This window comes from Heptranchias perlo, chromosome 7 (assembly GCF_035084215.1).
Source record: "Heptranchias perlo isolate sHepPer1 chromosome 7, sHepPer1.hap1, whole genome shotgun sequence".
Taxonomy (NCBI): Eukaryota; Metazoa; Chordata; class Chondrichthyes; order Hexanchiformes; family Hexanchidae; genus Heptranchias; species Heptranchias perlo.
In genome coordinates, this window is record NC_090331.1 from 26,709,115 (window position 1) to 26,733,323 (window position 24,209).

General features: G+C 41.9%; 1 protein-coding gene and 1 pseudogene across 1 annotated transcript in view; one reads left to right on the forward strand and one right to left on the reverse strand.

Annotated features, from left to right (window-relative positions):
* Positions 1–24,209, forward strand: part of LOC137323576 (low-density lipoprotein receptor-related protein 1-like) — a 1,400,855-nt gene that overhangs the window by 9,595 nt on the left and 1,367,051 nt on the right. The window lies entirely within an intron of this gene.
* LOC137323420 (forkhead box protein K2-like) overlaps positions 15,503–24,209 on the reverse strand; it is an 84,697-nt pseudogene continuing 75,990 nt past the window's right edge.

The following is a 24,209-nucleotide window of genomic DNA, read 5'->3' on the forward strand; positions in this document are numbered from 1 at the left end:
GTTGTTGGAGAGAAGTGATCTGTTTGTGAGGAAGAGAGGCCTAAATGGACCAGTGTGTTTTTAAATCTGGCTGGCTTGGAAAGAGTGGGGCTGAGGGGAATGCATGGGCAACGTTATAGTGTGGCATCGACAGAGTGGGGCTAGTGGGGTCAAAGTGGCTGAACATTGAAAGCAGAGATGGACTAGAGCGAACAAACGGGTGGATTTACAGCATGACGTTGACGCTGTGGGACCAGGCTGAGGGGGGCCCCACATGCTAGTGAATTGAGCTTGAGAGAGTGGTATAAGAGGCTTTGGAGGAGCGGAGGCAATAAGCAGGGGAAAAAACTGAAAATAAATACAGAAGATTAAAGATACATTCAAATAAGCAGATACAATGAAAAATAAAACCTACCTGAAGTAAAAAATAAAAGGGCAGCTAAAGCTGGGTGACTTGAGCAATACTGCCACCAATGGTGGGAGAATTGAAAGGCAAAGGCAGGTAAATATAATGGTAATTTTAACGGGGCTTACCCATTAAAAATAATATAACCAGGCGTTGGTTTAGATAAATGTCATGAGATATAACAAAATCATAATTCAGGAAGTACTTAAGTGTGATGAGAACATTTATATATTATAGATGGGATACTATAAAATGATACAGTAAGTGGGAGTACCTTCACCAAATGGACTGCAGTGGTTCAAAAAGAAGACACACCACCACCTTTCCGAGCAACTCGGGATGGGCAATAAATGCTGGCCTTGCCAGTGCTGCCCATATCCCAAGAATGAATAAAAAGAAAGTACCTATATATCAATTTATAATAGTAAAATAGCTGATGAAGTGAAAGAACAGGAGAATCTTTTTTTTAAAAAAACTTTCTGTAGGTAGATTTCTAACCAAACAAAATATTGACATTTTCTTACATCCACCCACGATACCAATCTCATTGAAAACAGGGACCAAAAAAAATCTTTCGCTCCCAGAAAAAAATTGCATTACTTTCATCAAAAGAGATGATAACACTTGTCAAAATAGGTGGAGCATGTCAAAAAAGAAAAAGCAACTGATTATTCTGTTTTTTAAGGTAATCAATCAACCCATTTTTAACTAAATCACTAGGAAGAAAAGACCAGCAAAATCTTATCGGAGAAAGTAGAAAACCTTATTAAGCAAGAAGATGAAGGATGCTATGGCAATATCTGATGCCACCAGCAAAGGTGGAAAGTGAAGAAGAGACGTCAAATTTTGAAGGACCAAAGAGAATGAAGCTCATCAAGGGACAGTCAAAAGCAGGCTGATTAACCAAAATAATATCGGTAGAAGTTGCCTATGCCCATTGATTCTACAATGGATCACAGCTGCATATATCAAACTTATAAATAGATGAAGACATATACTTTGGATCAGAGAACCAAACCATATCTATCCACTCTACAAGAAATCAGAGTCAATGACCCCATCACCAATAGATCCTTTGGACAGGCCAGATAAAATAGAGTTCTTCTGTTGTCTTATACATCTATTCAAATCATTTTCTATTATCTTACTCAGATCATGTAGTATCTCTCTCTTTTTTGTATCTAAATCTATAATTAACATTTTGTGTCAATTCAAACTATGAAACTGCTTTGCTGTCTGCAGATCTTTTAGGCCTATAATGATCACGTGTATCCCTGTGCATTGGAGTGGAAAGATTTCTTCTACTTTGGAACAATTTTTGGCTACAGGTAGAGTTAGTCTTTTAATGTTACTCCAGGGTTTAATGCCATGGAAAACATGACCTTAATAATGTCAGGCACAATACCCATTATGTACATGAAAACTCTGATGTAAAATAGCATATGAAACACATATTGGACTTTGGTGGATGATTTTATGAGTACTAAATGCATCATTGTTATATCACGTGCAAATAGTTATGGGATGTCTTATCCAAAATAGACAACAAAACAAGACATCTAACGACAAAAGGTGACAGTGAATGACACCTAGTGACTCTGGAAAGTATAATCATACCTTACTATTATACTCAGTAGCTCCCTTCAGTACTTTGCTGTAAGCTGTTGTTGGGTTGACAATGTTTTTTTTAAAAAGCATCTTATGCTAATTAGTAAACTAACAAATGAACTAAACTAATTTCAATCTGCCTTCTGGTCTTTGCCTTTGAATAAGTTATTCTCACAGTTTATCTGCAAATTTGCTTCATTGATCAGTGGAAGCTTTGATGAATCAGTTCATGTCCTTGCATTTTGACCTGTCTGGATCAGTGCCCAGGAAGGTCCCTTTCCAGGTCTACACAATGTAAAGTAAAGAAAGCAAAAATATAACCAAGGATTAGTCTTACTAAGAGTACATTACATTGCTCAAATTGATTAAAATGTTTTGGCTGGGGATCTATGTTTTAGGAAGTGGAGAATTTGGGCAAAATGTAGGTTATATCAGGTTACTGTAGAAAATCTTTTATTAATGGGCTGCAAGTTGGAAACTCTATTGGCAGCTTATATAAACAATCAAACAGTACAAAAGTAAAAAATACTTCCTTGGTCGGCAAAACCAAACAAAATATTTTTTTACTTGTTGAAGTGCCATTGGATCTGTTTTCACAGCTGGAAAACACTTATAGGTAGGGGACAGTTAGTTCTTGGCAGCTGTATGAAGTTGATCGTGGTGGCGCGGCTTCCCATTAAAAGTGCTGGATTGTGGAGTTTGCCCTATAGTCACCACACCAATTCATCCTCTCAAGTAGCAGGACTCATTCTAAGATCTAAAAGAAAACAGCTTCAATGTATGTTGTATCTCTACACTCAATCTTATGCCATTGTAAATTTTTGGTAATGAAAACTAATTAAATAACTGTTGCAAAGATGCAGTTTTTTCAATACCAAACATTTAAGATGTTGTTTTACTCAAATAGAATTGTTATATTTTAGAATGATTGGTTGGTAGATACGTAGGATAACAATTGGGATAGACAACGTATTGAGAAAATACAGCCATTATGTAACTTTTGTTGTGCTCAAACAGCTCCTCACAAAGGGCTCAATTTTAAAAGTGAAAAATGGGTGGGTTGGGGATGGGGGGGTATTGAAAATTGCTACCATTTCAGACCTGCCCATTTCTGGTTTTCAGTGGGGCGGGAATAGGGGCGGGCGACCAACAGCTCCCAGGAGGCGGGTTGGGCCTTAAAACCTTTCAAGGAGGCTTTGGGCCTCCATTTTTCTGGACTTCCCAATTGCAACCCCGGGGGGCTAGGATTCCCGGGTCTTCTATTCTACGCCTCGTGAAAGGAGGTGAGAAGGCCCGACAAATGCTCAGAGGGCACGAAGGAGCAGGAGTGCTTCCCCCAGGCCTACCTACACCCACCCCCAACGATCGTGGAAACCCGACCTCCGATCGCACTTCCCCCCCACCCCCCTGATCACGGACTGCTGATCCCCGATCCCGATCCTCCGTCCAACCCCTGATTCTCCCCCTCAACGATCATGGACCCCTGTGATAACCCCCGATCCCAACACCACCACCCCCGTGACTGACCCCCGATCCCTCCCCCCATGACACACGACCCCCATGCCCACCCGTGCCAACCTATGCCCACGCCTGCACCAAACCATACAAACAAAGTCTTACCTGCAGAATTACCCAAAGACATCCTCTCCCTGGCTGGTCTCCCATCCAACTGAGACCAGCCTGTCACTCAGACCGGTCAAAATCGTAAAGACGTCCGGGAAACCCGGACTAATGGGTTTCCCGTCCTCAATTTGACCCCCCCGCCCCGCCCGCTTCCCGGCTCAATTTTAAAATCGAGCCCAAAGAGTCTGATTAAGAGTCGGGAATTGCTTTGGGTAAAGTTTGGCAGTGCTCCAACTGACAGTAAAGTTGGCTAGTGAGTACAGCTCTGACTCATTGCACAAGAGACCAGTCCAGTATCCCTGCTGGAAAGCTTACTAAGTTGAAAATAATAACTTAGACCTGGTGCCAGTGCAGATCAGGTTCAAGACAATACAGCATTTATTTGTTGATACTTGGCTAATATTAATTAGGTATAACCTTCCAAGTAAAATATTTTAAATTTACTCATTTTAGCACTGCAAACCTTTCCTTTTATGAGGAATATTTTATAAATGTCATCTGTGCTGAGTTTGCTTCTCTCAGCTTAAGTGGCAATCGTGGGCCTTACATTGGACTGAGTGGCTTTGGGTTGGGGAGGAGAAAATTGTCCAGCATTCTTTCTTTCTCTCAAATGTTATCTAGTTTCCCACTCTGCTGAAAATACATGTATATCAATGTTGGTTGAGGGAAGAATAAGGCTCTACTGTGATGCTTCCCCTGACAAATGGCCTGCCCCCACTCACAGTCAAGATTCATCTCTGAAAAATGGCCACCCGGACAAGGTAAATTAAATTCTTACAAGTTTAATGCAGAATGAACACGCAGAAGTGCATATTAAATAAGGGTCAGAATTCTGTAACGAAAATAGATAAAGTAGAAAAGTCACCCGGTCCAGATGCACCCTAGGGTATTGAGGGAAGTAAGGGTGGAAATTGCAGAGGCTCTGGCCACAATCTTCAAATCCTCCTTAGATATGGGGATGGTGCCAGAGGACTGGAGGATTGCAAATGCTACACCCCTGTTCAAAAAAGGGGAAAGGGATAAACCCGGCAATTACAGGCCAGTCAGCATAACATCGGTGGTGGGGAAACTTTGAGATAATAATCTGGGACAAAATAAATTGGCACTTGGAAAAGTATGGGCTAATAAATGAAAGTCAGCACGGATTTGTTAAAGGGAAATTGTGACGAACTAACTTGATTGAGTTCTTTGATGAAGTAACAGAGAGGGTTGATGAGGGTAGTAAGGTTGGTGTTGTGTATATGGACTTTCAAAAGATGTTTGATAAAGTACCACATAATAGCAAAATTAAAGCCCTGGGATTAAAGCGGCAGTGGCAGCATGGATACAAAATTGGTTAAGGAATAAAAAGCAGAGAGTAGTGGTGAACGATTGTTTTTCAGACTGGAGGGAAGTATACAGTGGTGTTCCCCAGGGGTCAGTATTAAGACCACTGCTCTTTTTGATATATATTAATGACCTGGACTTGGGTATAGAGGGTATAATTTCGAAGTTTGCAGATGACGCTAAACTTGGAAATGTAGTAAACAACATGGAAGATAGTAGCAGACTTAAGGAGGATGTAGACAGACTTGTGAAATGGGCAGCTACATGGCAGATGAAATTTAACGCAGAGAAGTGTGAAGTGATGCATTTTGGTAGGAAGAATGAGAAGAGGCATTATAAACCAAATGGTACAGTTTTAAAGGGGGTGCAACAACAGAGAGACCTGGGGGTGCACAAACACAAATCTTTGAAGGTGGCAGGACAAGTTGAAAAGGCTGTTCAAAAAGCATATGGGATCATGAGCTTTATTAATAGAGGCATGGAGTACAAAAGCAAGGAAGTTATGCTAAACCTTTATAAAACACTGGTGAGGTCTCTGCTGGACTATTGTGTTCAATTCTGTGCACCTCACTTTAGGAAAGATGTCAAGGCCTCAGAGAAGCTGCAGAAGAGATTTACTAGAATGATGCCCAGGATGGAGGACTTCAGTAATGTGGAGAGACTGGAGAAGCTGGTGGTGTTCTCTTCAGAACAGAAAAGGTTAAGAGAAGATTCAATAGGGGTTCAAAATCATGAGCGGTTTTGACAGAGTAAACCAGGAGAAACTGTTTCCAGTGGCAGACAGGTCAGTAACCAGAGGACACAGATTTCAGGTGATTGGCAACAGAGCCAGAGGCGACATGAGGAAAGATTTTTTATGCAGCGAGTTGTAATGACATGGAATGCACTGCCTGAAAGGGTGGTGGAAGCATGTTCAATAGTAACTTTCAAAAGGGAATTGGATAAATACTTGAAGGGGAAAAAAATTACAAGGCTATGGGGTAAAAGCAGGGGAATAGGACTAATTAGCTAGCTCTCTCAAAGAGCCGGCACAGGCACGATGGGCCGAATGGCCTCCTCTTGTGCTGTACCTACTATGATAATATAATAAAGTTAGTTTTAATCTTAAAAAGACAAAATAAGTAATTTTCAAGAACAAAATGAATGAACAACATGAGATACTTTGCAAGATAATAGAAACTATAATTCTGTGATAGCTATGCCAAATAACCAGTCAGTAACTTCATAGCATACTAGATATGGGCTCATGGCATCGACAGATTCAAGGGTTATAGTACAGAACTGCATAGTCTTGAGTAAGATGTCAATGGCCGTTTCACTATGAACTAGAAGAAAATACTGCATTGATTACTACTAAAACAAAAGGTATGGAATAAATGCATTATCCAACATAATTCTCACCATTATGTGGCCTCTGATTAATAACTCTGCACTTGTCCTGCATCATATGCTTGATATTAATCCTCAGTTGCAGAGAACTGGACTGCTGCTTCGTGAATAATGTATAATTATGACATGTCACAAAAATACAAATTGAACAGCATAAGCACTATTAGCACTTCCATTACTAATGGCCTTTACATCAATAGCACTTAAAATCATACATCTCGAACCTACATAAAAAAAATGATAGAATTTAATTCAGGCATAAAATCTTACCTGTCCAAATAGCCTTATCTTTTATTTCTCTCTGTGTTCTTCCTTTTTCTTTTCATTGTATCTTTTAAAACTATCCTTCCCATTTATTTTGTTGCTTTCTTTAGCACTTTTTGTCTTTTGTCTTCTGCTTTTCTTTGTTTTCTGTTTTTTTCACAGTTTGCTTCCCTTTGCTTTTTAATTAATTTCTTTTGGAAAATGACAGATGCAATTTTTCTCTCTTTTTCAAATTGTATTTTCTTTTAAAAAAATAATAAGCTCCTGATGGTTCAGTTGGCAAATGTGCCAATGAGCCACACAGACTTAGGGGATTTGATCTGCAGTCTATTCTAAGTTAGTTGATCTCCATCAAGGCAGTAGTGGGAAGCTACAAATGCCTTTAGCATTCTAGCACAAGGAAGGGAAAATGTGGCTGGAGTTTTTGCTCGATTGCTATTTAGTGGTCCACGTTAGACATGATGTGGAGATGCCGGTGATGGACTGGGGTTGACAATTGTAAACAATTTTACAACACCAAGTTATAGTCCAGCAATTTTATTTTAAATTCACAAGCTTTTGGAGATTTCCTCCTTCCTCAGGCAAATGTTTTCCTCCTTTCTCAAACATTTCCTCCTTCCTCAAACATTTGCCTGAAGAAGGAGGAAATCTCCGAAAGCTTGTGAATTTAAAATAAAATTGCTGGACTATAACTTGGTGTTGTAAAATTGTTTACACGTTAGACATGCAAGTGTATGAATGCTTGGTGAGGTCTGTTGGAATGACATTCATGGTTGAGGGCAGTTTTAACAGCTGCCTCCTTGGCAGAAACTAGTGGGGGGGGGGTCGGGGGGGAGTGCAGAGGGGGGACCGGGGTGGCAGGTAGTTAAAATCGCCCATGGGACTTACCCATCAACATTCCACAGGTTCTGGTTTTAACCTGCTCTTATGAGGCGATGCAGATGAGTGAAAGTCTCTTGGGTCTCATGCTGCTGTGACTAGGATAGTTTGCTGCCCATCTCGACCCCCGCTCGCCCGATTCCAGACTCGATTTAAAATTGGGGCTTTGTAGTTTAAGCGTGCAAATAAACAATGGCCACTTGGGTGAGGTGCTGGAGAGCTATTGCCTGTGATATTAACCCATGATTTGCCACCTTCAGGAGAGGAGGGATAATGGGGAATAAATCCAGAAGAAATAAAATAAACAATATAGCAACTGCTATTTGCACAGTGCTGTACAATTATCCTAAACTGGTAATGATGCCTTAAACTGATTTTTTTAAAAAGACCTTTGAGTGGGAAAAGGCAACGTTTCTGTTGGTAGAAGTCATAGAATTGCTATTATCCCTGAGAGAAAACATGTATTGTCATGACTACTGTGGATTCTTGTGCACAAATATAGTTTGGTATCCTACTTTAGATTTTTCCTTACTCTCATTGAAATCTTCTGTTTCCATAAGATTTTTATAATACCTTTCTGTACTCTTAAGATGTGGAAGTATGTAACTATTCCCGCTAATGGGATTTGAGCATGAGGAATGGATTCTCTCTGGAATTGTGCAATACATTTGGGGTTGGCCTTTAAGGCCATTGCAAAATGCTCTCATATAGCATGTGTGAAATCTTCATTTTCATGGTCAATTTAATGATAATGAGGTTTCATGGAATTCCCCAAGGTAAACAGCTGGAACATGCAGTGTGTTGAGCCCTTACATACATAATGGGCAATAAAGGCCAGTAATGTTCTGATGTTTCAGGAAGTCATGCCATAAAGGAAGACTGCTGAAATTTGAGTTGTAACAACTTCATTTCAGAAAATGGTCGCGATCGGGGTGGGTTATCCCGGTGCGAAGGAGGCCCAAGACTTCCTTGTGAGGCCCACAGGTGCCCCTCCTGGCCCACAAGGAAACCTGAAAAATAAATGTAAAACTTAGCTTCTGGGTCTCTACTGGCCCTGTATCAGGCTCCCAGCAGAATTTGACTGACTGGAGAACCGACGCACTGTTTTTCCTGCCCTACCCCGAGGTGTCCACCCCCTATGCTCTGGCCTCAGCTTGAAATTGCAGATCGGATCCCGATGACATCATCAGACCCGATCTGCATATTTAAAAAAGGACCCCGCTTCCTTCCTGCGGGTGTTTTGCTCGCCTGCTCAAAAGAGCAGGTTAAAATATGAACATGGCGGGAAGGAAGTGGCATCAGAGGAGATAAGTGACTCGTTATTTTAGCTGCCCGCACCCCCCCCCCCCTCCCGGCCCCGGCCCAGATTCTGCCAGGTGGCAGAAAATTTATGTCCTCTAGTTCTTGACCCTTCCACCAATGGGAACAGTTTTGCTCTATCTACTGTCTCGACCCTTCATGATTTTAAATACCTCTGTCAAATCTCCTCTCAACCTTCTCTGTTCCAAGGAGAACAACCCCAGCTTCTCCAGTCTATCCACGTAACTAAAGTCCCTCATCACTGGAATTATTCTAGTAAATCTCTTCTGCACCCTCGCTAAGGCCTTCAAATCCTTCCTAAAGTGCGGTGCCCAGAACTGGACACAATACTCCAGTTTTGGTCGAATCAGTCTTTGGTCGAAGGTTCATCATGACTTCCTTGCTTTTGTACTCTATGCCTCTATTTATAAAGCCCAGGATCCCGTATGCTTTTTTGTTGCTTTCTCAACTGCCCTGCCACTTTCAATGATTTGTACACACATATCCCCAGATCTCTCTGTTTCTGTACACCTTTTAGAATTGTGCCCTTTAGTTTACATTGCATCTCCTTGTTCTTCCTACCGAAATGTATCACTTCGTATTTTTCTGCGTTAAATTTCATTTGCCACGTGTCCGCCCATTCCACCAGTCTATCTATATCCTCTTGCAGTGTATCACTATCCTTCTCACTGTTCACTACACTTCCAAGTTTTGTGTCATCTGCAAATTTGGAAATTGTGCCCTGCACATCCAAATTTAAAGTAATTGGTAGAAGGATTAGAAGGGAGCCGAGGAAAAAAATTTTCACCCACAGGGTGGTAGAGGTCTGGAGCTAACTACCTGAACGGGTGGTAGAGGCAGAAATTCGCATCACATTTAAAAAGTACTGGGATATGCACTTGAAGTGCCATAACTTACAAGGCTATGGACCAAGTATTGGAAAGGGGGATTAGGCTGGATAGCTCTCTTTCGACTGGCGCAGACACGATGGGGCGAATGGCCTCCTTGTGTGCCGTAAATTTTCTATGTTTCTAAGGATGTTTGGAAGATTTCCAGACCGGGTGACTTATCTACTTTAAGTGCAACTAGCCTTTCTAGTACCTCCTTTATCAATTTTTAGCCCATCAAGTATCTCAACTACATCTTCCTTTTACTGAGACTCTGGCAGCATCTTCTTCCTTGGTAAAGACAGATGGAAAGTACTCATTTAGTACCTCGACCAAGCTCTCTGCCTCCATTAGTAGATCTCCTTTTTGGTTCCTGATCGGCCCCACCCCTCCTCTTACTACCCGTTTACTGTTTACATGCCTATATAAGACTTTTCGATCCCCTTTTATGTTTGCCGCCAGTCTGTTCCCTTACTCTCTCTTTGCCCCTCTTATTTCCTTTTTCACTTCCCCTCTGAACTTTCTATATTCTGCCTGGTTCTCACTTGTGTTATTAACCTGACATCTGTCATATGCCCCTTTTTTCTGCTTCATCTTACTCTCTATCTCTTTTGTCATCCAGGGAGCTCTGGCTTTAATTGCCCTAACTTTCTGCCTTGTGAGAATGTACCTAGACTGTACCTGAACCATCTCCTCCTTAAAGACCCCCCACTGTTCAATTACAGTTTTGCCTGCCAATCTTTGATTCCAATTTACCCAGGCCAGATCAGTTCTCATCCCACTGAAATTGGCCCTCCTCCAATTGAGTATTTTTACTTTAGAGTGGTCCATGTCCTTTTCCATAGCTACTCTAAACCTTATGATACTATGATCGCTGCTCCCTAAATGTTTCCCCACTGACACTTGCTTCATTTGTCCTGTCTCATTCCCCAGAACCATGTCCAGCAATGTGTCCTTCCTTGTTGGGCCAGAAACGTACTGATCAAGAAAGTTCTCCTGAACACACTTCAAAAATTTCTCCTCCTCTTTGCCCCTTATTATTGCTATCACCGTCTATATTTGCATAGTTGAAGTCCCCCGTTATCACTTCTCTATGGCTTTTGCACCTATCTCTAATTTCCCTGCAAATTTGCTCCTTTATCTCCTTCCCACTAGTTGGTGACCCATAGAAGTGCCAGTAATGTAATGGCATCTCTATTGTTTCTTAACTGTAACTAAATAGATTCTGTCCTTGACCCCTCCAGGACATCCTCTCTCTCCAGCACTGCAATATTCTCCTTAATCAATACTGCCACCACCCCCACCCCCCACCCCCACCCTCCTTTCTTCCCTTCCCTATCTTTCCTGAATACCTATGATTGTGCTCAGCTAGCAACCCTTCAGAAACAGGCTGCCTTGGGTCCAAAACCCTGGGTTCTGCAGACACCAGGTTCCTGTTTTCACACTGCTATCTGCTCCTCATTCATGCTCAATGCTTCACCTGGCACTCCCTCCTCATTATCAAAATCTGAGTGGATGGATCTGCGCTGTGCTTATGACAGGTGGAGTGAGTGCTGTGAAGAGCTGGCTTCTTCGGCAGCACTAAGAGCTGCAGCTATTTCTTGGGGGATGCTCATAAAAATAGAAGAGAAAATATGTTAGATTGCTGGGCTGCAAGAGACCCATTCAAATATTACTTACCGAACATATATACTGTGTGCCGTGGTGTTCTGTTCTAGATATGTCAAAGGAAACCTACCTTCTCCATCTTCATTTTCACAAGACAGCTTGTTACAGAGCTATGCCATCTGCTCCAGGCTACCTGCAGACAGCTTCAACAGTAGAGATGGCTCCATAACTGTGCAGATTACTACAGCGTTAATTTTCTATGCTACAAGATCCTTCTAAATCATTTAAGATGCACTGCCTTGCTAGATTTCCCACTCCCCAACCAGTCATATTGCTGGCCTGGCTTCCTATGTCAATTGTTCAAGTGCATGGAACATAGAAAAATGAGAAGGAGGGGCTCACCTTGCAAAATTGGTGAAGGCAGCCTTCCACACCATTGGCACAGGATCACCCAGGCCACAGGAAGGCAAAGCCATGATTTGCCAATATCCCAAAATAAGGGTATACTGTTGCTATTTTATTTCTCCTAAAGTGCTTTGTTGCTTTCATTCATATTTATTTTTGCAAGTTACTCTGACTGAGAACTAATTGATTGAAAAGAAATTGAAGAGGGGTTCTTATGGACAAATTTTGAACAGTAAAAGTTTAATCTCCGAATGATCCAGTTAATCCTTTTCTTGTGCTTTCTGGCGCTAGAATGTTATAGAGATGAAAGTATTTATAAAGAGCTTAGTGCTGCTGTTTTTGAAGAAAATTTATATTTTTCACTTCAACTTGTGTGACAGTTCCTGGTGGGTGCTTTTATTCTTCCATCCAATGACACATGGAAGTTGTCTTCCTACTGGTTTGCTATGATTTTTCACAGGCATCATGCTGTTTCGCAACATCAGGCTTATAGGCGATGTGTATCCACAACACTGACAGGATCAAACAGAACACAAATATACTTCACTCATATTGCATCTCATTCTTTCTTTCTTTCCACACCTTGGACGCAATTTTGAAATGGTGGTGGGTTGGCAGCGGGGGGCGGGGTGGCGAAGGTGCGCGTGGCAAACCCGAATTTAAAAAAAACTTACTGTTTCCGACGCGATTGCAATGTAATTGATGATGATTAAAGTTCTTTACGGGTTTTGTGCCCGGCAGCCCTTGATTGACAGGCTGGCTGCTGATAGGAGCTGCAATGCCAAGGGTGGGGGGAGAGAAAGAGAGAGAGCGAGCAAGACGTCATCCGGCGCAGGAACAGAAGATTGGGGGGGAGGCGGGAAGATCGGGGGGGAAGGAGAGACATCGGTTGGGGGGGGAGGGGGAGATCGGCGGGGACATAGGGGGGCGATCGGAGAGGACATCGGGGGAGGAAGAGGGGGAGATCGGAGAGGACATCGGGGGGGGGAAGAGGGGGAGGTCGGGGAGGACATCGGGGGGGGTGAAAGAGGGGGAGGTCGGGGAGGACATCGGGGGGGGGGGAAGAGGGGGAGGTCGGGGAGGACATCGGGGGGGGGGAAGAGGGGGAGGTCGGGGAGGACATCGGGGGGGGGGGAAGAGGGGGAGGTCGGGGAGGACATCGGGGGGGGGGGGAAGAGGGGGAGGTCGGGGAGGACATCGGGGGGGGGGGAAGAGGGGGAGGTCGGGGAGGACATCGGGGAGGGGGGGGAAGAGGGGGAGGTCGGGGAGGACATCGGGGGGGGGGGGGGAAGAGGGGGAGGTCGGGGAGGACATCGGGGGGGGGGAAGAGGGGGAGGTCGGGGAGGACATCGGGGGGGGGGGGAAGAGGGGGAGGTCGGGGAGGACATCGGGGGGGGGAAGAGGGGGAGGTCGGGGAGGACATCGGGGGGGGGGAAGAGGGGGAGGTCGGGGAGGACATCGGGTGGGGGGAAGAGGGGCAGATCGGAGAGGACATCGGGGGGTGGAAGAGGGGCAGATCGGAGAGGACATCGGGGGGTGGAAGAGGGGCAGATCGGAGAGGACATCGGGAGGGGAAGAGGGGCAGATCGGAGAGGACATCGGGGGGGGGGGCGAAAGAGGGGCAGATCGGAGAGGACATCGGGGGGGGGGGGGAAAGAGGGGCAGATCGGAGAGGGAGATATCGGACATCGGAGCAGGGTGTAAAGGTAGGTTGATTTTGTGTTTTAACTTTGTGCAATGGTTTTTTATTTAATTTATTTTGTTTCTTTTTGCCTGATCTGGCCCTTCGTGCCTGGTTTCACCAGGCGTGAATCGGAAGCCATGGGAAAACAGCCCAAGTAAGTTTTAAAAAATCATTCTAACTACCTAATATATCACAAGTAAAGTGCCTTAAGTATCTCAATGAGGTACATTTGGTTCTTTAACTATCATCCCGCGGCTTTAATTACCGGTGGGACTTCCGGATTCGGGAAGCCTGCGTGCACACGGGTGGGTCTGTGGGGAAACTCGGAAGTCAGCTGGTTGGAGCCGGCTTCTGAACCCGCTCTGTATTTTTGCAATTTTCGCAGCCCCTTCGCACCCGCAATTTAAGTTTAAAATTGAGCTCCTTGTATTTCACTCTATTCGGTTTGATTTTATTTTTATGCCTTTGTTATATTCTGATTTTCATGCAGAATTTTACTGGTTGTGGCACAAAATCAAGCTCAGTGGAGAGCAGCCAAGTCTTATTTAAATTCAACTGTACTCTCAGACCTCCGCTGAGCCTGATTGGGTCGAAAGTTCAAAAGTGGAGTAATGCTGTCCAGCTCAAAAATCTGACCCTACAACCTAGTAAACTTGCATTGATAAGTAGATATAAACCCCAATTTTGCGAAGCTCTGCTGCTGGTATAGAAAGTCAGACCCGTGCACTAGATTCGCAGTGCACCACATTTTGTTGGATAGTAGCAGCTCGAAACTCCCCCTGCCCAACTCTTTCTATGGATCCGGGACGTAAATGCCAAAGGCCATTTCTTCAAATGTGGACAGCTCTTTAATTGGGATAATCTCTTCACCCTGCACCCCCCCCACCCCACCCCACCCCACCCCACCCCACCCCAATCAAGTCTGCAGCTGCTCACAGTAGTTGTGAGCACTTTTATCCTGGAAGTGCCCACAAGATATCCAAAAATTGCTGGAGCCCACAGATAGTGGAAGAAAGAACATAGGAACAGGAGTAGGCCATTCAGCCCCTCAAGCCTGTTCCGCCATTCTATTCGATCATGGCTGATCTGCACTTCAACTCCATTTACCCGCTTTTGCTCCACGTCGCTCGATACCCTTACCGAACAAAAATCCATTGATCTCAGTCCAGAAAATTTCAGTTGATGCAGCATCCACAGCATTTTGGGAGAGAGAGTTCAAGATTTCCACTGCCCTTTTTGTGAGAAAGTGTTTCTTGATTGCACTCCTAAATGACATAGCTCTAATTTTAAGATTATGCTCCTTGTTCTGGATTCTACCAGAGGAATCAGCTTCTCTGTATCTACCCTATCGAATTTGATTATCATTTTAAAGACCTTGATTGGATCACCCCTCAACCGTCTAAACTCAAGGGAATACAAACCAAGTTAATGCAACCTATCCTCAAAACTTAACCCTTTTTAAGCGCTGGTATCATTCTGGTGAACCTGCACTGTAGCCCCTCCAAGGCCAATACATCTTTCCTGATGTTTGGTGGCCAAAACTGAATGCAATGCTCCAGATGAAGTCTAACCAAGACTCTGTACAACTGAAGCATCGCTTCCTTACTTTTGTATTCCAATCCTCTTGCTTTTATATAGCGTATTTCACATCCTCTGGACATCCCAAAGCACTTCACAGCCAATTAATTATTTTTAAATTGCAGTCACTGTTGTAATTTAGCAACCCCTGTGGCTGCATTTAATCAGACCAGATCTTTCAACATTTATGTCCCACAGAACAAGTTATTTGTTTGCCCTGCAACTTTTTTTGAAATAAGATTGTTGCTTTCTCCTGCAGCACATGTTTTTGGATTAAATACATAGAATTTGCAGCGTAGAAATAGGTCACTTGGCTCAATTAGCCTATGCCGGTTTTTACACTCCAAACCAGCCTCTTCCAACTCTGCCCTCGTAACCCTGTATCCCCTTTTCCCTCATGTATGCATCAAGCCTCCCTTTAAATGCATCAATGCTATCTGCTTCAACCATTCCATGTGGGAACAACTTACACATTCTCACCACTCTGGGTCAAGAAAGTCCTCCTAAATTCCTTATTTTATCCGTTAATGGCTATCTTATATTTGTGCCCCTTTGTTCAGGACTCACCTACAAGTGGAAACAGCTTTTCACATCTTCCGTATTGAGCCCCTTCATAATTCTAAAGACCTTTATCAGGTCATCTTTAATCTCTTTTCCAGAGAAGAGCGCCCTAGTCTGCTCAATTTTTCCTGATTGTTGCATTATTTCTGTTCTGGTAACATCCTTAAACATGCAGAATAGGAGAAGCACAATTATTAGATAGCCATTAACAGATAAAGTAAAGAATTTAGGATGAAATTCTTTACACAGAGAGTGATGAGAATGTGTAAGTCGCTCCCACATGGAAGAGTTGAAGCAGGATAGCATCATGGTGTAAAATGCTTTTGTAGTATAGGTCAGCAACCATCAGGAGGTATGCTCAGATTGCTTAATACTTTCCACAGGTGGTACCTTATTGTATCATATGACAACTGAGTCTTTTAAATTACAGAGATGTCTGAAGAATCAGACTGCTATTGGTGCCTTGTCAATGTTATTAATGCAGATCTCCTGCTTTTCAGATGCTAACAGTAGGATGTCGGTGTGAAATCAAAGGCATGGCCATTATTTCAGGCAGCCAGGAAGGAACTTTCAAGGCACATACTCTTTCCAGGGCTGAAGGAATCTATATTAATGCCTGGTTCTCTGGAGTTTTTTTCTTTCCTGTGGTAGCAGAATTAGAAAACTTAAAACATAATAGTGTTTATTGGATCATTCAATTGCCTATTGCTATTGTAGAGTTTTCCAAGTGTACTTCATTTGAATTGTGCACTTTATATTCAAAATTAATTGCTTTAAACCTGATAGCTGTTTTTTTGATGTGTTGTGTTTGTTACTTTGCTACAGTTGGATGTTGGCTCTGAGTGCATCTCTGCATTAGTTCGAGCTCCCAAGATAATAGTACCAATGTGAATTGATATTTGGAGCTAGTTGTACTACCTTTGGCTGTAACTGCGCCTATTTATGGAAGTACATTTGAGCTAGGGATTTCAGATGTTTCAAGACATCTGCAGGCAAGAGGAAACCTTGTGCTCATAAATGTATTTGAGAAAAGGGCAAATTGAATTTTCAATGATAAGATGTAAAACCGCATGCACTTCAGTACAAAGCAAAGGTTTGTATTTCTGTGGTGTATGAAATCTTGGTAGGTTGATTTACTGCAGGTCATTCTTTTCCCTTATGGTGTTTAAAAAAATAACTGAGAGCCAGTTCATAACCTCTATTTTAAAAACGTATCAATCAAAAACCAATGGTACATAGTTATAGTGAGTGCCGAATTAGATATAATCTCTGCTGTTGTTTCAAAAATGGTTATCTATATTTCATGATTTGAAAACAGATGGTATGGTGTGAATGGCTAGCATACCATAGTATTCTTCAGCAATGTCAAAAATGTTTGAAGGCCAACATGTGATTCTAATGGACCAAATAACATTCAGCAACATAAAACTTCAAAGATTCATCCTGATGATAGTTTGAACTAAATACATTATATTTTTTCATGCAGATATTCTTCCAGAAATGATTCCAGCATAGGATGTTTCTACTGGTATTTTTCAAGGTAACAGTTAACAAAGCATAAGTAGAAAAGAAAAAACACACACAACTGTTCTAAACTGTGGTATCTTCATATGCCCTCTTCTTCTCCCACCCTACCTATGTGGGAAATTGCTCACCTTTGCACCTATTTTCTTGGTGGAAAATGGGCAAAAATGACCAATTTCGCAGGGCTGTGTCCAAGGACGCCTGAGAAACATCCAACACCATGTTGGCCTCAGATGACTTTCAGGTGTTCAGGGCAGCCTCCAAAAACAGGCATTTGGCCACTCGCCAACCGAAGGAATTAGGCAGTCCTGAGCAGAGCAGACACCGGGCCAGTTCCGCTCAGGTTTTGCTGGCGTGGATGCGGCCTAACAAGTGGCCACCACATTAAAAAAAAACTAAGAGTTTTTTCTAAATTTTAATGTGCAGCCAGGAGGAGCACACCTGCTCACTGTAATCTCTCAGCCCCGCCTCCTGCTTTCCTCCCTCCACCCCTCCCTGGGACTTTCCTGCGGCTAAAGATGGGATCAGATTGATATCTCTCTCTCCTCTCATTCATTCATTGACTCAGACACACACACACACACACACACACACACACACACGATGAAGTTCACAAAAAAAATGGATGTTAAGTAATCCTCATCTATCCTTTCCCTCATTGGTACTGATGCTGCCTGTGTTGACTATTGCAAAACTGTGAGTGCTATGACATTTATACTGCAATGAAAGGTTACCTGAAAGGTGCTGACAAGGTCATGGTATCCTTGCCCTTGTAATCCTCACTGTTGCTGTGAGAGCAGGGCTGAGGTGAAGCTGCAGTGCAAGCTATGGAGGGGATGGTAGAGGATTTGAGTCACCAGATGAAGGAAGGTTTGACTTGCACATTGTATGGATAGGGATGTAACGGAAGGGATGTTTCTACATGATCAGTAAAAATTAGCAGGAAGAGATGGGCCATCATGATATCCTATCATAAATGTTAACTGCTCATTTTGAGCAACTAACAATATTCAAACTATATGAACCAGAACTTAACTTAGTGTATCTATTGTGTATTAACAGGTCTGTCAATGAATGTACATGTTGGGTCAGTGCAGTGTGCAGATGGACTTGGGATAGTATTGTCTGATCAAATGTATTCCAGGATCACCCTAGAATGCAAAGATAACCCCCAGCTTCTCTTCACTACAAAACTGTCTTCTTAAATCCCTCTCACCTGCCTACTCCACTCTCACCTCCAACAAGTGCGAGGAGCTCATGGACACTTTTGTCACTAAGATTAAGATGATCTGATCAACTGCCTCTGCAGCTTCCCTCCTTTCCCCGAGTCCACCAAGCCAAACACCCTCTAAGGTTCCCCACACCCTAGGCCTGAACTCTCATCTTTCTCCAGTTTCTCTCCTATCTCCCTCATGTCCTCTCCGCACTCATCTTGATCATGAGACCCATCGCCTGCTCCCTCGACCCTATTCCCATCAAACTGCTGACCACCCAACTTCCCTTCTAGGCCCCCAGGTTAGCTGATATTGTTAACAGTTCTCTCTCCTCAGGTACTGTCCCTCTCCCCTTCAAATCTGCTGTCATCACCCCCCTCAAAAAAAAAAAACATCCTTGACCCCTCTGTCCTTGCAAACTACTGCCCCATCTTCAACCTCCCTTTCCTCTCCAAAGTCCTTGAACGTGTTGTCACCTCCCAAATCCCTGCCCATCTTTCCCACAACTCCATGTTTGAACCCCTCCAATCAGGTTTCTGCCCCTGCCACAATACTGAAACGGCCCTAATCAAAATCACAAAAAACATCCTCTGTGACTGTGACAAACTATCCCTCCTCATCCTTCTCGACCTGTCTACAGCCTTTGACGTGATTGACCACACCATCCTCTGGAATCCCATCATCCTAAAACACATCAGGTTCTACATGTATGCTGTCGACACCTAGCTCTACCTCACCACCATCTCTCTCAACCCCTCCACTGTCACTGATTTCTCATACTGCTTGTTCAAGATGAGCAAAAATTTCCTCCAACTAAATATTGGGAAGACCGAAGCCATAATCTTCAGTCCCCTCCACAAACTCTGTTCCCTAGCCACCGACTCCATCCCTCTCCCTGGCCACTGTCTGAGGCTGAACAGAACTTTCGCAACCTTGGTGTCCTATCTGACCCAGAGATGAGCTTCTGACCATATATCCACTCCATCACCAAGTCCTCCTACCTCCACCTCCATAACATCGCCCGTATGCGCTTCTGCTTTAGCTCATCTGCTGCTGAAACCCTCATCTGTGCCTTTGTTACCTCTATACTTGACTCTTCCAATGCTTTCCTGGCTGGCCTCCCATCTTCCACCCTCCATTAACTTGAGCTCGTCCAAAACCCGTATCCTAACTCGCACCAAGTCCCGTTCACCCATCGCCTCTGTTCTTGCTGACCTACATTGGCCCCCGGTCCAGCAATTCTTCAGTTTTAAAATTCTCATCCTTGTTTTCAAATCCCTCCATGGACTCGTCCCTCTCTATCTCAGCAACCTCCTCCAGCCACCCGAGATCTCTATGCTCCTCCAATTCTGGCCTCTTGCGCATCCCTGATTTTAATTGCTCCACCATTGGCGGCCATGCCTTCTGCTGCCTAGGCTCTAAGCTCTGGAATTCTCTCTCTTCCTTTAAGATGCTCCTTAAAACTTATCTCTTTGACCAAGCTCTTGGTCACATTTCCTAATATTTCATTTTGTGTCTCCATGTCAAATTTTTTTTGATGCTCCTGTGAAGTGCCTTGGAACGTTTTACTACATAAAACTGCTGAAGTTTCTGTTGTTGTATTTCATAGCTACTTTAAAGTTGCCGAAAATCTGAAGGATTAATATATTTTTAGAAAATTCCTTGGATATCAATGACCAACTAAAAAAGAAAATGAACGCAAAGATTTTGTCATCTTTTGTCCTAATCAGTTTATGTCAAGAGAAAATGTAACTACTTGTATTTTATCTTGTGATTCATGTTCTGTCTAAAAATGCTGTTGGAGCACTAATGGACTGAGAGGCAGTACCTTCATGACTTACAAAAGCAGCATTTTCACCAAATAGAGTGAGCGTTAACTAATCCAAGTTTTTACAGCTGCCAACACTTAAGGCATAGAAAGCTTTTATGAATAGTTTTTATCAAGTCTGCAATAACAATGGTTTGAAAGTCACATTTGGAGACTTTAGTGTTAAGATAGTAATGTATTTCGTGACATGGGAAAGAACTGCAGTAAAATTTACCTATCGGATTGAAAATGAGAAAGGAGAATGGCTATAAACTTTTGTCAAACAAACGGTTTAGTTACGGCAAATAGTCTTCAAACAACAAAAACTGAACAAAACTTGATATTTTAAAATCGCAAGATGGCATTACTAGAAACAGATTTGAAGTATTACAAACCGTTTGGTTTTTCCAAGTGCTGGCATTGAATCTAACCATCAGTTGGTACTTGCAGACCTTGGGTAACATTTAGAAAATTATATTAATGATATCTATGTACAGCATTCATTATCTACCATGCTGGAGGGATACCCCAGCATATAATGGTATTTTGTGGATAATAAAGAATCCCCTATACTGTGAATTTTTGGTCTCTGGTCAATTCAGATCGCCTCAAGTTCTTAGCATGTGCAGATAAGACCATTGAATTTTGCTTTAAGAATGAGGTATTAGAAAAAAGTGACCATTTTGCAAGTTTATTAATGTCCTCTTGCATTTTGACGCATTCTTCCTTTGTATTAACTACACCCCGCAAATTGAGATTGTACTTCCGATTCCTGAATCCAAATTGTTAATGTAAATTGTGAACAACAATGGTCCCAGCACCAATCCCTGTGTGCACCACTTTCCACCTTTTGCTAGTCTGAGCAGCTATCCTTAACCCCGACTCTCTGTTTTCTGTTTTGTAGCTAGCTTGCTATCCATTTTGCTGCCTGTCCCCTGACTCCACATGCTCTGACCTTAGCCATGAGTCTACAATGAGTCACCTTATCGAAGGCCTTTTGAAAATCCAAATATATTACATCTACTATATTACCCTTGCCTACTCTCTCTGTTACTTCTTCAAGAATTCAATAAAGTTGGTCAAGCATGACATGCCCATCTGTAATTCGTACTAATTATTCTTTATTATATTTTTGTTCTCTAGATGTCTTTCTAATACATCTTTAAGTAAAGATTCCATAATCTTTCCTACCACCAACATTAAGCTAACTGGTCTAAAGTTCCCTGGACTTGTTCTATCTCCCTTTTGCAAATATAGGAGTAACATTAGCTGCTCGCCAGTCCTCTAGCACTATTCCCTTTTCTAGTTAATTCATAGCATCATAGTAGGTACAACATAGGAGGAGGCCATTTGGCCCATCGTACCTTTGCCGGCTCTTTGAAAGAGCTATCCATTTAGTCCCATTCCCCTGCTCTTTCCCCATAGCCCTGTAAACTTTTTCCCATCAAGTATTTATCAAAATCCCTTTTGAAAGTTACTATTGAATATGAATTATTGTATATATGTAGTAATACCTCTGCTATCTCCTCCCTAACTTCTTTTAATATTCGCGGATGCAATCCATCTGGACCAGAGGTCTTATCCTCCCTTAGTTTGATTAGTTTATCAATTATCTCCCTCCTTTCTACTTTAAATGTTTTAATATCTTTTTCGACCTCTTCTTCTAATGTTCTACCCACCTAATTAGTCTCCCTGGTATATACGGAGGCAAAGTAACTATTCAATATTTCTGCCATTTTGCTGTCGTTACCTGTGAATTTATCTTGTGCACCCTTTAGTGGCCCTATCCCTATACTTTTTCTTTGGTTATTTGTGTCTGTAGAATACTTTACTCCATGTTCCTTGATAATTTAATCTTGTAGTTCCTCTTTGCTTCCCTCATTGTTGTTTTGACTTCTTTCTTAACCTCTTCATATTCCCTTTTGTCATCCTTTCCTTTGTTGTCTATGTATTTAGTATATGCTTTTTTCTTTAGTTTCAATTTTGCCCTTATTTCTTTATTCATTCATGGTGTATCACTACTGGCTAGCTTGTTCTTTTTTAGTGGGGTATATTTCTCATGAACTCTATTGATCACTGATTCTGGGTAGAAATGAAAATGACAGTGAATCTACTGGGTCAGAAATTAGATTGGCATTTCATTAGAAGCAATGGACTCAAAAAGGCCCAACACTTCAAATGGTAATACATAATTTATTAGAGTTGGGTGACACCACAACATAGTGAAGCAGAGAAGTGTAAGGATCATGCTCAAAAAAAAGCTCAAGAGCTAATCATAGCAAAGGGTGAGAAAGAAAGAACAAAGGGTTGGTTAATTGATTAATGAACTAAATTGAAATTAACCTCTCATCACAATTATCATCAGCCAATTTGGACCACTTGGATTCTGGCCCCATTTCAGAGTAAATAAAGAGAAACTGTTTCCACTGGCAGAAGGTTTGGTAACCAAAGGACACAAGTTTAAGGTAATGGCAAAAGAGCCAGAGGTGAGATGAGGAAACATTTTTTTATGCAGCAAGTTATGATGATCTGGAATGCATTGCCTGAAAGGGTGGTGGGAGCAGATTCGATCATAACTTTCAAAAGGAATTTGGATAACTACTTGAGGGGAGAATATTGAAGGGCTATGGAGAAAGTAGAGGAGTGGGACTAATTGAATAGTTCTTTCAAAGAGTCGGCACAGGCAAGATGGGCCAAATGTGTTGTAAGACTTTATGATTCTATAATAATCAAAACTAGACATCCAACATTATGAAAATGGATTATGAGGAACCCCCAAAACCTTGAAAAGGCTGGAAAACATTAAGAAAGCAATGACAGAAGTAGCTGGGGGAACTGGAGTTCAGTATATTTACAACCTTTGCTATAAATATGCAAGGCTGAACAGTTCCTGAAGGACTGAGTTTAAAAAAAATAATAATACCGTTTTTCAAAAAGAGGGATAGAAATGATTGCAAGAACCAACGTAGAATTAGTCTTCTAAGTATCCCTAGTAAAGTATTTATGACTGTCTTGGCCTACTGAATCATTATCAAAATCGATTCACTTATAAGCAGAACAGCAGAATGGGTTCAGAATAAAATGAGGTACAAAAGATAACTATGAAAAAATATTATGAAAAGAACAGACCATTCCATAACTTTATTGATCTTTGACAAGCTTTCAATAATGTTTGAAAAAATGGATCATGGAAAGTATTACAAAGCTATGGACTCGATTAGAAAACAATCAAAATCCTGGGGAGGGCTACAATCTTTTTAGAGTAGTGTCTAGATAAATCCTGGTATGCATAACTGGAGTTTATTTGGCATGTCTTTTGATGGTTGTGATTTTGATGGATTATTTTTGGAAAATCCCTTTTTGTGTATCAAGAAGGAATGTGTGTTTAGGTGGCCAGGATGAAGCACTATAATAAAAATATGAATAAAAAAATGAATTAAAATGCATTTTTTAATGTTTGGTCACTTCACTGTAAAGTATCCATTAATACAGTAAACATGTTTATATAATCTGTATAGCTCCTTAGAAGTAATACTTCTGTTCTGCCAAGAGCACAGTTGTTTAAAATACCACCAATATCTAATTGCTTACAGATACTTACAGTTTAGTAAACCAGCTGACAATGTACCTCATTCTGTTCTTCACAGTGTTCACATTTCTAATCCATGACCTGCAGTAAATGAAGCTAAATTAAACAGACATTGAAAAGATCAATAAATATTGACTTTTTTTCAGCCTAGCACTAACAGACATTAATACCACCAATGTTTTCTCACTTAATACAACAGAAATTCCTTGTTAATTTTCAAAATAGAATGGAAATTGTATAATAGGCTTGCGGTATTTGGTCACAACAAAAAAAGCAAACAGATTATTTCAAATAATGAACTTCTACATTTAATATCGTAGTATCAAATGCCAGTCAGATGCACTGCACGTATGAGATGCATTCAGATTCCAAAAGAGCTACATTTGTAACCTGCATGACATTGTCATGCTCAATGTTATATTTTTAATCCAGGTTCGTTAGTATTGGATATTTTTAAAGCAGAAATCCATATTTAGGTATTCTTTAATAATTAACAGACTGAATCGGCAAATTAACAATATCTCAACATACAGATATCCAGCACCATCACACAAATTGACAATGGTCATCTACAAACAT